This window comes from Puma concolor, chromosome B1 (assembly GCF_028749965.1).
Source record: "Puma concolor isolate L17-30 chromosome B1, mPumCon1.1.hap2, whole genome shotgun sequence".
In the NCBI taxonomy this organism is placed as follows: domain Eukaryota; kingdom Metazoa; phylum Chordata; class Mammalia; order Carnivora; family Felidae; genus Puma; species Puma concolor.
The window spans coordinates 75,558,284-75,568,156 of record NC_141670.1 but is presented as its reverse complement, the minus strand read 5'-3'; the positions used below and the strand labels follow the sequence as shown (position 1 = coordinate 75,568,156).

Sequence of the window (9,873 nt, the reverse complement as noted above, 5' to 3'; positions counted from 1 at the left end):
AAGCAGAACCCTGTAGGAGGGGAAATTCAAGAGCATTCTGACTACAGAGAGGTCTCCAGGCTCTCTGGATGTGAAACCTTCCCAGACAGGCAAATACTGAGTTCTATTTCCTCTCCAGCTGGCATATAGTTCTGGCCACAGCAATATGGGACTTATTACTATATTTTACAACAGACATAAATTCCGCATTTCCAAATAAAACTGGAACCTGGTATATGCCCAAAGAAAATAAATTAATTTTAATGAGGATCTCACGTAGTGTTTACAGATTTTGCATGTTTCATTTGGTAATTTAATGCTATTTTACCTTGAGCATTGATATGGAATTGATGAAGTTTTTTTCTTTTTTTTAAAGATAGGAAAGAAGAAGCCATAAATATAACTATTTCCCAGCCTTTAAAATTCCATAAGAATCAATGACACAAAACTATGTAAAGTTGCAAAGAGTAGGTGATGACAGAGTTGGGGAATGACAGCAAAGGGGGAACAATATAGCTATAGAACAGATATATGTACCTTACCTCCAAGTCACAGTGCCTAAGAAAATGTCATTACGGCTCACGCATTTGTCACCATATTGAAAATGATTCAAGGCCAGAGTCTATGACTATTGTCTTCTTTGGAGTGTCCCACAACACTAAGCTCAGTCTCACGTAAACACTCAAAATATGCTGCCTGATGAATGGGAGAGGAAGGTGGGGAGAAGGTGAAAGAGGGAGAGGGGTATGTGGGGGTGGGAAAGGGAAACTGAAATCAAGACGTGGAGCAAGTCTGTGTCTGGTTACCCTGTTACAGAATTGGTGTGTTTATCAGGGGCACAGGGGTCACAGAGGAGAATGGCGTGGTCGGCAGGCAGGCCACAAGGAGTCCAAGGAAGCACAGATTCTCAGTAGGGCACGTGCGGAAAGCTCGCGTGATAGAATTTAATGCTAGGGCGGGTAAGATACCACCTATCCAGCTTTAAATCTCTCAGCAAACAAAGAGTAAAAGCATCTTAGGTGGCTAGCTGTCTGTTGTACTTTCATTCATTCCTGTTTTGTTTGTTCACTGATTGTTATTCTAAAAACATTTCTTTCTAATAATAACGAAAATGACGACTAGCGGTAATAAAGTGCCTGCTCTGGGCCATCACCCCATTACACAGATGAGGAGGTGAGGCTCAGAGAAGCTGGGTAACTTGCCCAAGGTCACACAGCTAGGATTCAAACCCAAGACTGTTCCATGCCAGCCTCGCCTTTGAATCACCGCAGTGTTGCACGAAGCGAGCCTTTCTGCAGGCATGTGTGTTCCTCTGGAGGTGCTCCAAACCCTCCCCACATTCTGTTCCACCACTGCATCCAGGGAATCTGGTTCTCGCCTCAGCTCCGCCCCCCACTTGCGGTGTGACATGGGCCAAACCTCTTTGTTTCTACACGTCTCTTCATCAGCAAAATGCAGGGATTGTGTTAAGTATCAGCAAAATGCAGGGATTGTGTTAAGTGATCACTGAAATTCCTTGCACCTCTAAAATTCCGTGTACCTGTGACTGGACGCTCATTCCTCTCAGGTGGGGGAGCATTTGTGAAACTGCCCATTTCTCTCATGACCTCAAGTATCTCATCTAGGCTGTCGCTTCTTGTGGTGGAATCAGCCGTTGCCCATCCGATAGACATTATTCTTAATAGAACCCTTGACTTTCTTCAAGGTAGCAATGCACCCATCTAAAGGACTATATTTTCCAGCTTTGCTTAAAGCTGGATGCACCGCACTTCTAGTGTTTTTGGCCAATGAGATGTAAGTGGATCAGGCTTTCAGGGGAGTGCCTCTCACCTTCTGTCTTTTTCCTTCCTGCTAGAGGGATGGGCTTGATGACCAGAGCTCCAGCAGTCATCTGGGGCCAAAGGCAGCTTTGAGGATAGAACCCACATGCTAAGAAGAGTGGCACAGAAAGATAGAGACCATGGTCTCGGATGACCATGGAGCCACCATACCAGCCTTGGGTGTCCTACCTCCAAATTTCTTTTAGGTGAGACAACGATAAATCCTCTTGGATTTTCTGCTACATGCAGGCAACTAAGTCTCACTAATATACCCTCAAACTCGTCACTCTTCCTTTCTCTAGCTGTAATATTTCCCATAAATTGTAGTGTTAAAGTCGCTGCGGCCTGCTGGACAAACTAATGACCTGCTGGCACCTCCAAATCAATTTGCACAACGCTAGATTCCTAATCTAAAAACCGTAACCTTAAAAAAAACCGGTTTCTCTTGTGTTCCCTGCTGCAGCAAATGGCCACACCACGCTTCCTGCCACTAGGGCTCAAGGCCCGGTGTTCATTTTCATTTCTCTTATTCAGTCAGTTGCCGAATCCCGCGTCTGCTCCCTTCGTTGATTTAACGTTCTAAGGGCACACTAGCACAAGAGACGATTGGCGCTGGGGGTACAAGAATAAGGCAAACAGACGTTTATCGGTTCTCACGATGCTTGCTCTCGAGGGCAGGGGATTATCTGTTCTCGTGAAGCTTATAGCCAAGACGGGGATTAGTTGTACCATCACGCAAACGACTGTGAAACTGCAATGGCAGCACGGGCTACGAAGAAAAGGTACTGAGAACACACAATGGGGGGCCAGGGAAGGCTCTGGCTTGGCTGAAGACTGAAGGATGGGTGGGCCTGATTTGAGCAGGGAGGGGCATGAGGTGACAGAGGAAAGAGCGCGTGAGAAAGTCTGAGGAAGGAAGGGGCAGGGTACTCTCCAGGGGTTGAAGGGAGGCTGTTGGCTAAAGCACTAGGAGCCATGACGGATCCAGGAGGCAAAGGTGGCTTTCAGACAAATATTAAGGACTTTGAGCTTCATTTGAAAAACAAAGGGGAGGCATTTGAAGGCTTTTAAGTGGCTGAGGGAGGGTGGGCAGTGACCTGGCCTCCCTGTGTCCTTCCCGTTTCTTTTCTCCTCTTTCCTGGATTTTCTCTGCTGCTCCACTCATTTCCCGTTGTTTCTCTCCCTGAAACTCACCCTCCACATGTGAGGATCATTCTTCCAAATCCCAGTGCTGAGCGTTTTGCTCTCATTCCTGCTAAATGAAATCCAACTTCCCAAGGCAGAGTTCAAGGCCCCAGCTTCCAGGTGCCTGCTTCCTCGTGTGCAGCTCGCTCTCCCTCACACGCCCTGCGTGCTGCAGCCACACTGTGTTGTCATGCGCTCCCCGACTCTGTGCCTTTCCTCGTGCTCTTCTCTAGGAACTGAAATGCCATTTTCTCCAATGACCATTTGTCACAACCCTCTGCCCTTTAAGACTTTGCTCCAGCTCAACTTTCTCCCTCAGGATTTTGCCTGCTGTCCCCAACCCAGTCATCCTTCCTCCTCTGTGTCTCTGAGCCCTGTATCTGCTCCTCCCCGGGAACTTGTCACTCTGCATCTGGGCACAAGCCTTATCTCCCAAAACAGGTTGATGGGAGGATACTGGCTGCTTCTTTTCTGTACCCAGGAGGTCCCACCGTGCCCCACTTAGAGCAAGGGACTCAGCAAATGTCAACTGAAGGAACGAATGAATGATACTCAAATATGTGGGCAAAATGTCATTCAGGGTCACCCCTCACACAATCCCTTTGTAGTCAATGAAAATGGCGTGTCTGCACGGTGAGCCTGGGAACATGCAGACCGCTTTTAAAAATAGACCAGCTGGGGGCGCCTGGGTGGCTCAGTCGGTTAGGCCTCCAACTTCAGCTCAGGTCACGATCTCGTGGTCCATGAGTTCGAGCCCCGCGTCGGGCTCTGGGCTGACGGCTCAGAGCCTGGAGCCTGCTTCCGATTCTGTGTCTCCCTCTCTCTCTGCCCTTCCCCCGTTCATGCTCTGTCTCTCTGTCCCAAAAAAATAAATAAACGTTAAAAAAAATTAAAAAATAAAAATAAAAACAGACCAGCTGGGTTCAAATCCCAGTTCTACCACATACTACCTGTGCGCCATGAGCAAGTTACCTCATCTCTGTAAAATGGGGGTAATAGTGTACTTACTTGGGGGCATTAAGTGGGTTCATTCACATGGCGCATGTCTAAAAGTATCTGTCGCAGAGTACTCACTAAAAGCCTTCGCCATCATGCTGTCATTCCCAGTTGGAATGACTCTCACTAGGTGACAGTGCCTTCTGTGATCCAATGACCTACAAAATGGTGCCTGGGGCCAGACTCCTGGGCAGCGTGATTTCCCACAAGCTGTTCCACAGGAGAGCCTCCCAACAGCTCTGCATCTTAACAAAATGAGCCTGGCAGGTCCTTCATCTCGTTCCACAGACTTTCAGTTTATGCCGTTTCGGCCTCTGGGCTGTGATCTCCTTAAGGGCAGAGACGACAATAGTAAGAGCCAGCACTCCACCATCCGTACCACGCACCGGGCACTCTCTGTTCAGAGTGTTCACATGGATCCTCTCATGCGTTTTTTCAAAAAAGTCTTACAAGGCAAGTAGGGCGCAGAGAGGTTCGGTAACCTGTCCAGAAGCGTGGAGCCGGCATTTAAACCCAGCCAGTCCGGCTCCAGAGGCTCTGGGCTTCCCCACGCTATCTCACCCCTCCTCTACATCTTTACTACCTGGCGCATAGGAGGCTCTCAAGAAATTTTTGCTGAACGAATGGATCCCAGTGGCATCTTCAGGGAAGCCTTCTAGTGTTTTTTCTCTCTCCAGGATTTCTGGCTGGGTCCCTCTCCCATGGTCCCCTCTAAACCCACCCACAGCAGCTGCTAAGGAGTTCTGCTCTCCTCAGGAAAGCATGCCCTCTTGGGCTTGAGGCAGTGGCCTTGCGTGACCCCCACCAGGGTTCCCTCTCAGCCTTCTGCTCTCATTCCCTTTCTTAGAAAGAGTTGCTGGAGACTCCACATCACTCCTAAGAATGGAAATTTTCATGCTAGGCTGGGGGAATTAAGAATGATTTTCTGTGGGGGGGGGGGTGGATTTTAACTGGACTTTATTCTCACTACTTTTTTTTAACTCTATAAAAAGTGTATGTATTAACTGGAGAAACTGGCAACTACAGAAGTAAACAAGGGAGAGAATTTTAAATGGAGGATATTTTTGCTCTTTATTCAAAATATTCTTTAATATTTTAAAGATCCTTACAGTAAAAAAATAAAAATGAAAAGAACCCAAGTGATTAGACATTATGCGTTAGGGAGAGAGAAAACCTTTCTAATTCTGACTTGTTCTCATTCAGCGTCTCAAGACCTTGACAACTGCTTTAATACCTTCTGCTCCTGTCCTAAAATGGTGACGTGATCCATAAGGTAAAGGCAGAGTTTCAAAAACTGCCCTGATTCTCCCATAGTCCCTGAAGAGAAATGGCAAAGTGTGTCCACGTTCAGCCCAGGATACAGGAAGGCACGCAGAAGAAAAACTATACATTCCACCTTGGCAAGGCTTTGAGGGCTTCTTACCAACCCTCCCACAGAACCCTTCCTTCTGTTCTACAAAAAGTGGTCCTGGTCACATACACCTAAATATATTCATGCAGCTTTGCAACTGAGTTTCAAAAGACATTCCTTTGCTGGAAGAATATTGGATTTTTCTATGAGTTCTTAATATTTCTGCCTCCACTAACGAGAACTTACCCACTCTCATTTTTGTAACATAAATTACAAAGGTGATACAAATTTATGTATCTAAATGTAGAACATTTAGAAAATACCAAAAATGTGCAAAGAAGGAAACGAAAAGCATCAGTAGATCCACCTTCCTGAGAACCTGGCCCACTCTGGAGTTGTGGCTCTGAACGTGGATAGATAAGTGGAACGGGAGAGAAGAACACGTGAACGGGGATATCTGTGTCCTTGGCTGGTCCCAAATGCCCTGCATGTGGTCATGGCATTCCGATCCCCTTTAGAAACTGCTTCCTCATAAACTCTCTTCCCCACAACCAACCAACCAACCAACCAACCAATCAATGTGTACCACACACACACACACACACACACACACACACACACATATGAATACTGTGGTAATACAAGGACATGTCAACCCCAGTCAGTCCCAATACCATTTTCACAGGGTTAGGCATAAAACCCAGCCAGTCTAATCTAATTCCTTCCGGGGGACGTTTCCTAACTGGGTGAGAGAAAGAGATTCCCTTCTGCTCTGGTGGTAAAGACGGAAAGATGAGCTCCCTGGAGCCACTAGCTACAATAGCTGTAGCCCCGTGGAGAAGGTTGTTTCAGACAATGAACGGAAGACAAGAATACTGAAGAATCTTTCACGAGTCCCTGGTGTGGCTGTTCCTCGCTGTAGCTGAACCTGCGTCAGGTTCTCTCTGAGAGCAGCGACTTCCTGCTTTGCCCAATTTGGTTACCGGAGCCTGTACGTTTCTTTTGGTCTGAGGTATTTTGAGTCGGAAAATTCCTCACGGAATCAAGAGTCTTGTTTAAACAAACACACCTACGTTACACGTAAGGAGAAAAAATTAGGGAGGTGCATTCATTTAGGATAAATTTAAAAAATCTATGCAGAAGAAAGTGTCGGGCCTTGCCCTGCCGCGCCTCGTGTGGCCTGCTCTGGATCTGACCAGAGATGAAGGTGGCATAGCCCTTCTCAGACAATCCAACTAGCTGTCACCACTCTCAGAGCTCTCATAGGGGTTAGGGGATGTGTCCCAATACTGTGGGAGCATGAATCCTAGCCTAGCCTTCTTATTCACGCTGTTTCTCTGGAACCGGGTTTCTCAACTTAACAGGGAGGTGAGCCGACTCTACCATAGACAAGGTATTATTGTCTAGTGTCCTTTCTGCCCTTCTACCATTAAGCCAGGCGGGCCACCATTCCCCGTGCATCCAGTGGCCACTGAAGGAAGACTCTGGATAGCTCAGCTCCATTGTCAAAATCACCCAGACCCCACCTCACCTCACTCCCAACCCTTTCTAGTCTGCTTCTAACTCCTGCTTCAGATTTGTGTCCCAGATTTTGACTCCTATCCTGCCCCTTTGTTTTTCACAACTAGTCTTGGTTTCATCTGTTGAGCCAGAGAACTCCCCAAGAACTTTTCCTCCCATTTTCCCTACCCCCTCCTTCAGCCCACGTTGTTCCCCTTGTTTCTGCTCCAGCCCCACTCAGAACACAAATCTTAACATTAATTCATTTGGCTGCCTCCCCAGATATATCTCTCCCTCCCAGGTCCCTGAAGGCAGAGGGTTGGGGAGTATAAGCAAAGAGGAAGGATGGAGGTCCGTCTGGAACGGAACAGAAAGGTCCTTCTGGGTTACAAACAGGAAGGCACATTCACATGAGGTAAAAAGGCATTAGTCACCACATGTAACAAGATGGAGGAGTTTCTTTACAGATTCATGGAGCTGAGAAATAAATGGGTCCCATAGTTTACTCTCTTGCCCCATTAGGTGACTTGGTTGGCTTTATCTACACTGAGTGCTGGTTGGGAAACGTTTCAAGGAGGATTTACAGCACCTCTTATTTTGTTCATCTGTCTCCCTATCCAGGGAAGAAACAATCCACATCTTTCTTGTGTCATTACCTAAAATAGATCATTTAACCTTTTTATTAATACAACTTGTGTTTCTTTTCCCCATGGACATTCTAGAGAGCAAAGAAGAAGAGCCCAGCTCTGAGCCAAAAGAGCATCTTGAGAGGGTTTCAGTGACCTGCTGGCCCCTCCTTGTGTTCCTTCCCCTCCAAATGGGGTCCACCTTTTCTCCTCTGCCTCCACTTGCTTGTTGGCTCAATTATGATTGTTCTCTGCCACCTTCCAGATTGGATTCAAGATAGCTGGAAATAAAAAGCACATATAATAGGACAATTTCAAATAAAGATAAAAAATGATAACAGAATCTATCAGTTGGAAGGTGAACTTGGGTAGAGACTGGAAACTTGGGTAGAAAATGGTAACGGGCAATAAGCAAACCTCTATTTGGGTCCTGTTTTCACTGGTGATAAATACTGATTTGGTACAAGTAAGGGTAGTGTAGTGACTCTTAGTTCAGTGGCTGATTGGCTTTTCCATGATTATTGAGCATTTACTAGTGCCACGCACTGTTCAGGATACAGAGATGCCCAACATTTTTTAATCCCCATCCTCAAGGAGCTCACAATCTAATCTGGTCCCGTTATAACTGTACGTACTGAAAATACTCATAAGTTTCTCTGTGTCTGATCCACCCACTCTTCTAGGCTCTTCTATGTTATGTGTCATGCCTCATGTAGTTGATGAAACCTGCCCAAAATTATTGGACCAGGGATGTATGTCCAAGCCAAAGATGGCCATCAGGCACTGGACTCAAGGGAAATCAAATATTCCTAGGGACACTTGGTGTGAGATTGACTGTTATATTTCTTCTGTATTACATGAGGCCATGCAAATTTTGGCAGATCGTGTTTTCCAAAATGCCTGTAACATATCTCCTATCCCACTCGCTCTTGACACTTCTCCCATTGAATGGGGGAGTTTATGTTCTCTCCCCCTTGAACTTTGCAACTGCTTCAAGTGACAGAGTATGGCAGAAGTGATGATATGTGACTTCTAAGTCTAGCTTCTAAAAATGCCACGTACTTCCACTTTGTTCTCTTGGGATATTGCTCTTGAAATCCAGCTACCATGCTGTGTGGCAGCCATGGAGAAGCCCATGTAGTAGGAACCAAGGCCCCTGGCCCACACGCCTGGCTGGGTTCCGAATCAAACAGCTGGGTACCAACTTGCCAGTCATGTGAGTGAGCCGTTTGAAAGCAGATCCCCCAGCCCCAATCCAGTTGCCCAGATGATGCTGGGCAGAGATAGGCTGTTGCCCATGAACCCCACCCAAATTGCAGACTCATGAGCAAAATAAATGATTGTTGCTGCTTTTAAGCCACTAAGTTTCATTCGTTGTTTCTTTATTCAGTGACCAAATCCTTACCAGAACCTAGGTCCAGAAACTAAGTTTTTTTTATCTTACCACCCCTATTCCAAACCCTGACTTTTTTTCTCAGCATGATTTACCATTTCTACTGGTCCTGGGGTCCTTCCTTCACTGCCCTCCTGAAGCTTCTGTTACTTCTGGTCTGAATCTGCCCACCTTCAGGCCTCCTTGACAATGACTGACACCTTCTTAAACACCCTCCTATTGCTTATTACTGGGAAGGCAGTTTAGTGTAGCCGTTTAGATCATGTGCTTTGGAGTTAGGAAGACATGAGACAAATTCATAAGTTCCCTAATCTTATCGTAAAAGTATATTGTGAAGGGCGCCTGGGTGGCTCAGTAGGTTAAGAATCCAACTGTTGATTTCGGCCAGATCATGATCTTACAGTTTGTGAGATGGAACCCCACATTGGGCTCTGTGCTGGCAGTGTGGAGCCTGCTTGGGATTCTCTCGTCCTCTCTCTCTGCCCCTCCTCAACTCACATGCACATGTGTGTGTGCGCGTGCACATGCGCGCGCTCTCTCTCTCTCTCCCCCTCTCAAAATCAGTAAACGTTTTTTTTTTAAGTATATGGCGAGGATTAAAACAAGACGATATATGGTAAGTACTTAGCACCTTATGGCCAGTGTTGCTACCTCACCAGATACCCAATATTCTTTCACTGCTTTGAGAAGCAGACCCTCATTGTTGGGAATGATGATGTACCAACCCTACAGTTTCCTGCTCCTTGCAGATAGGTTGGCTAATGAGATGTAGGCCGAGTTGTTTCAATGGGCTGGCAGGAAAGCTCTTTACAGGGGCTCGCCCTGTTCTGGTTCCCTTTCTGTCCTTATTGTGGACACCACGCTGGGGCATGTGTACCGAACGGCACCCCTGAGGATGGGAGCTTTGCCCTAATGGAGGGGGGGAGGGTGAGAAGGAATCCAGGGCCCAGATGCCCATGGAGTTACCATACCAGCTTACCTCTGTATTCTTTCATGAGTGACCAAAAAAGATCTTGCTTGAAA

At 46.6% G+C, this 9,873-nt stretch overlaps 1 protein-coding gene across 1 annotated transcript in view; it reads right to left on the bottom strand.

Moving 5' to 3' along the window:
• Positions 1–7,495: 7,495 nt before the first annotated feature.
• Positions 7,496–9,873, bottom strand: part of TMEM154 (transmembrane protein 154) — a 51,144-nt gene continuing 48,766 nt past the window's right edge. Inside the window, exon 8 of the mRNA XM_086704085.1 lies at positions 7,496–7,738. The gene's annotated coding sequence lies outside the window, so the exon portion shown is untranslated. The remainder of the gene's footprint in view (positions 7,739–9,873) is intronic.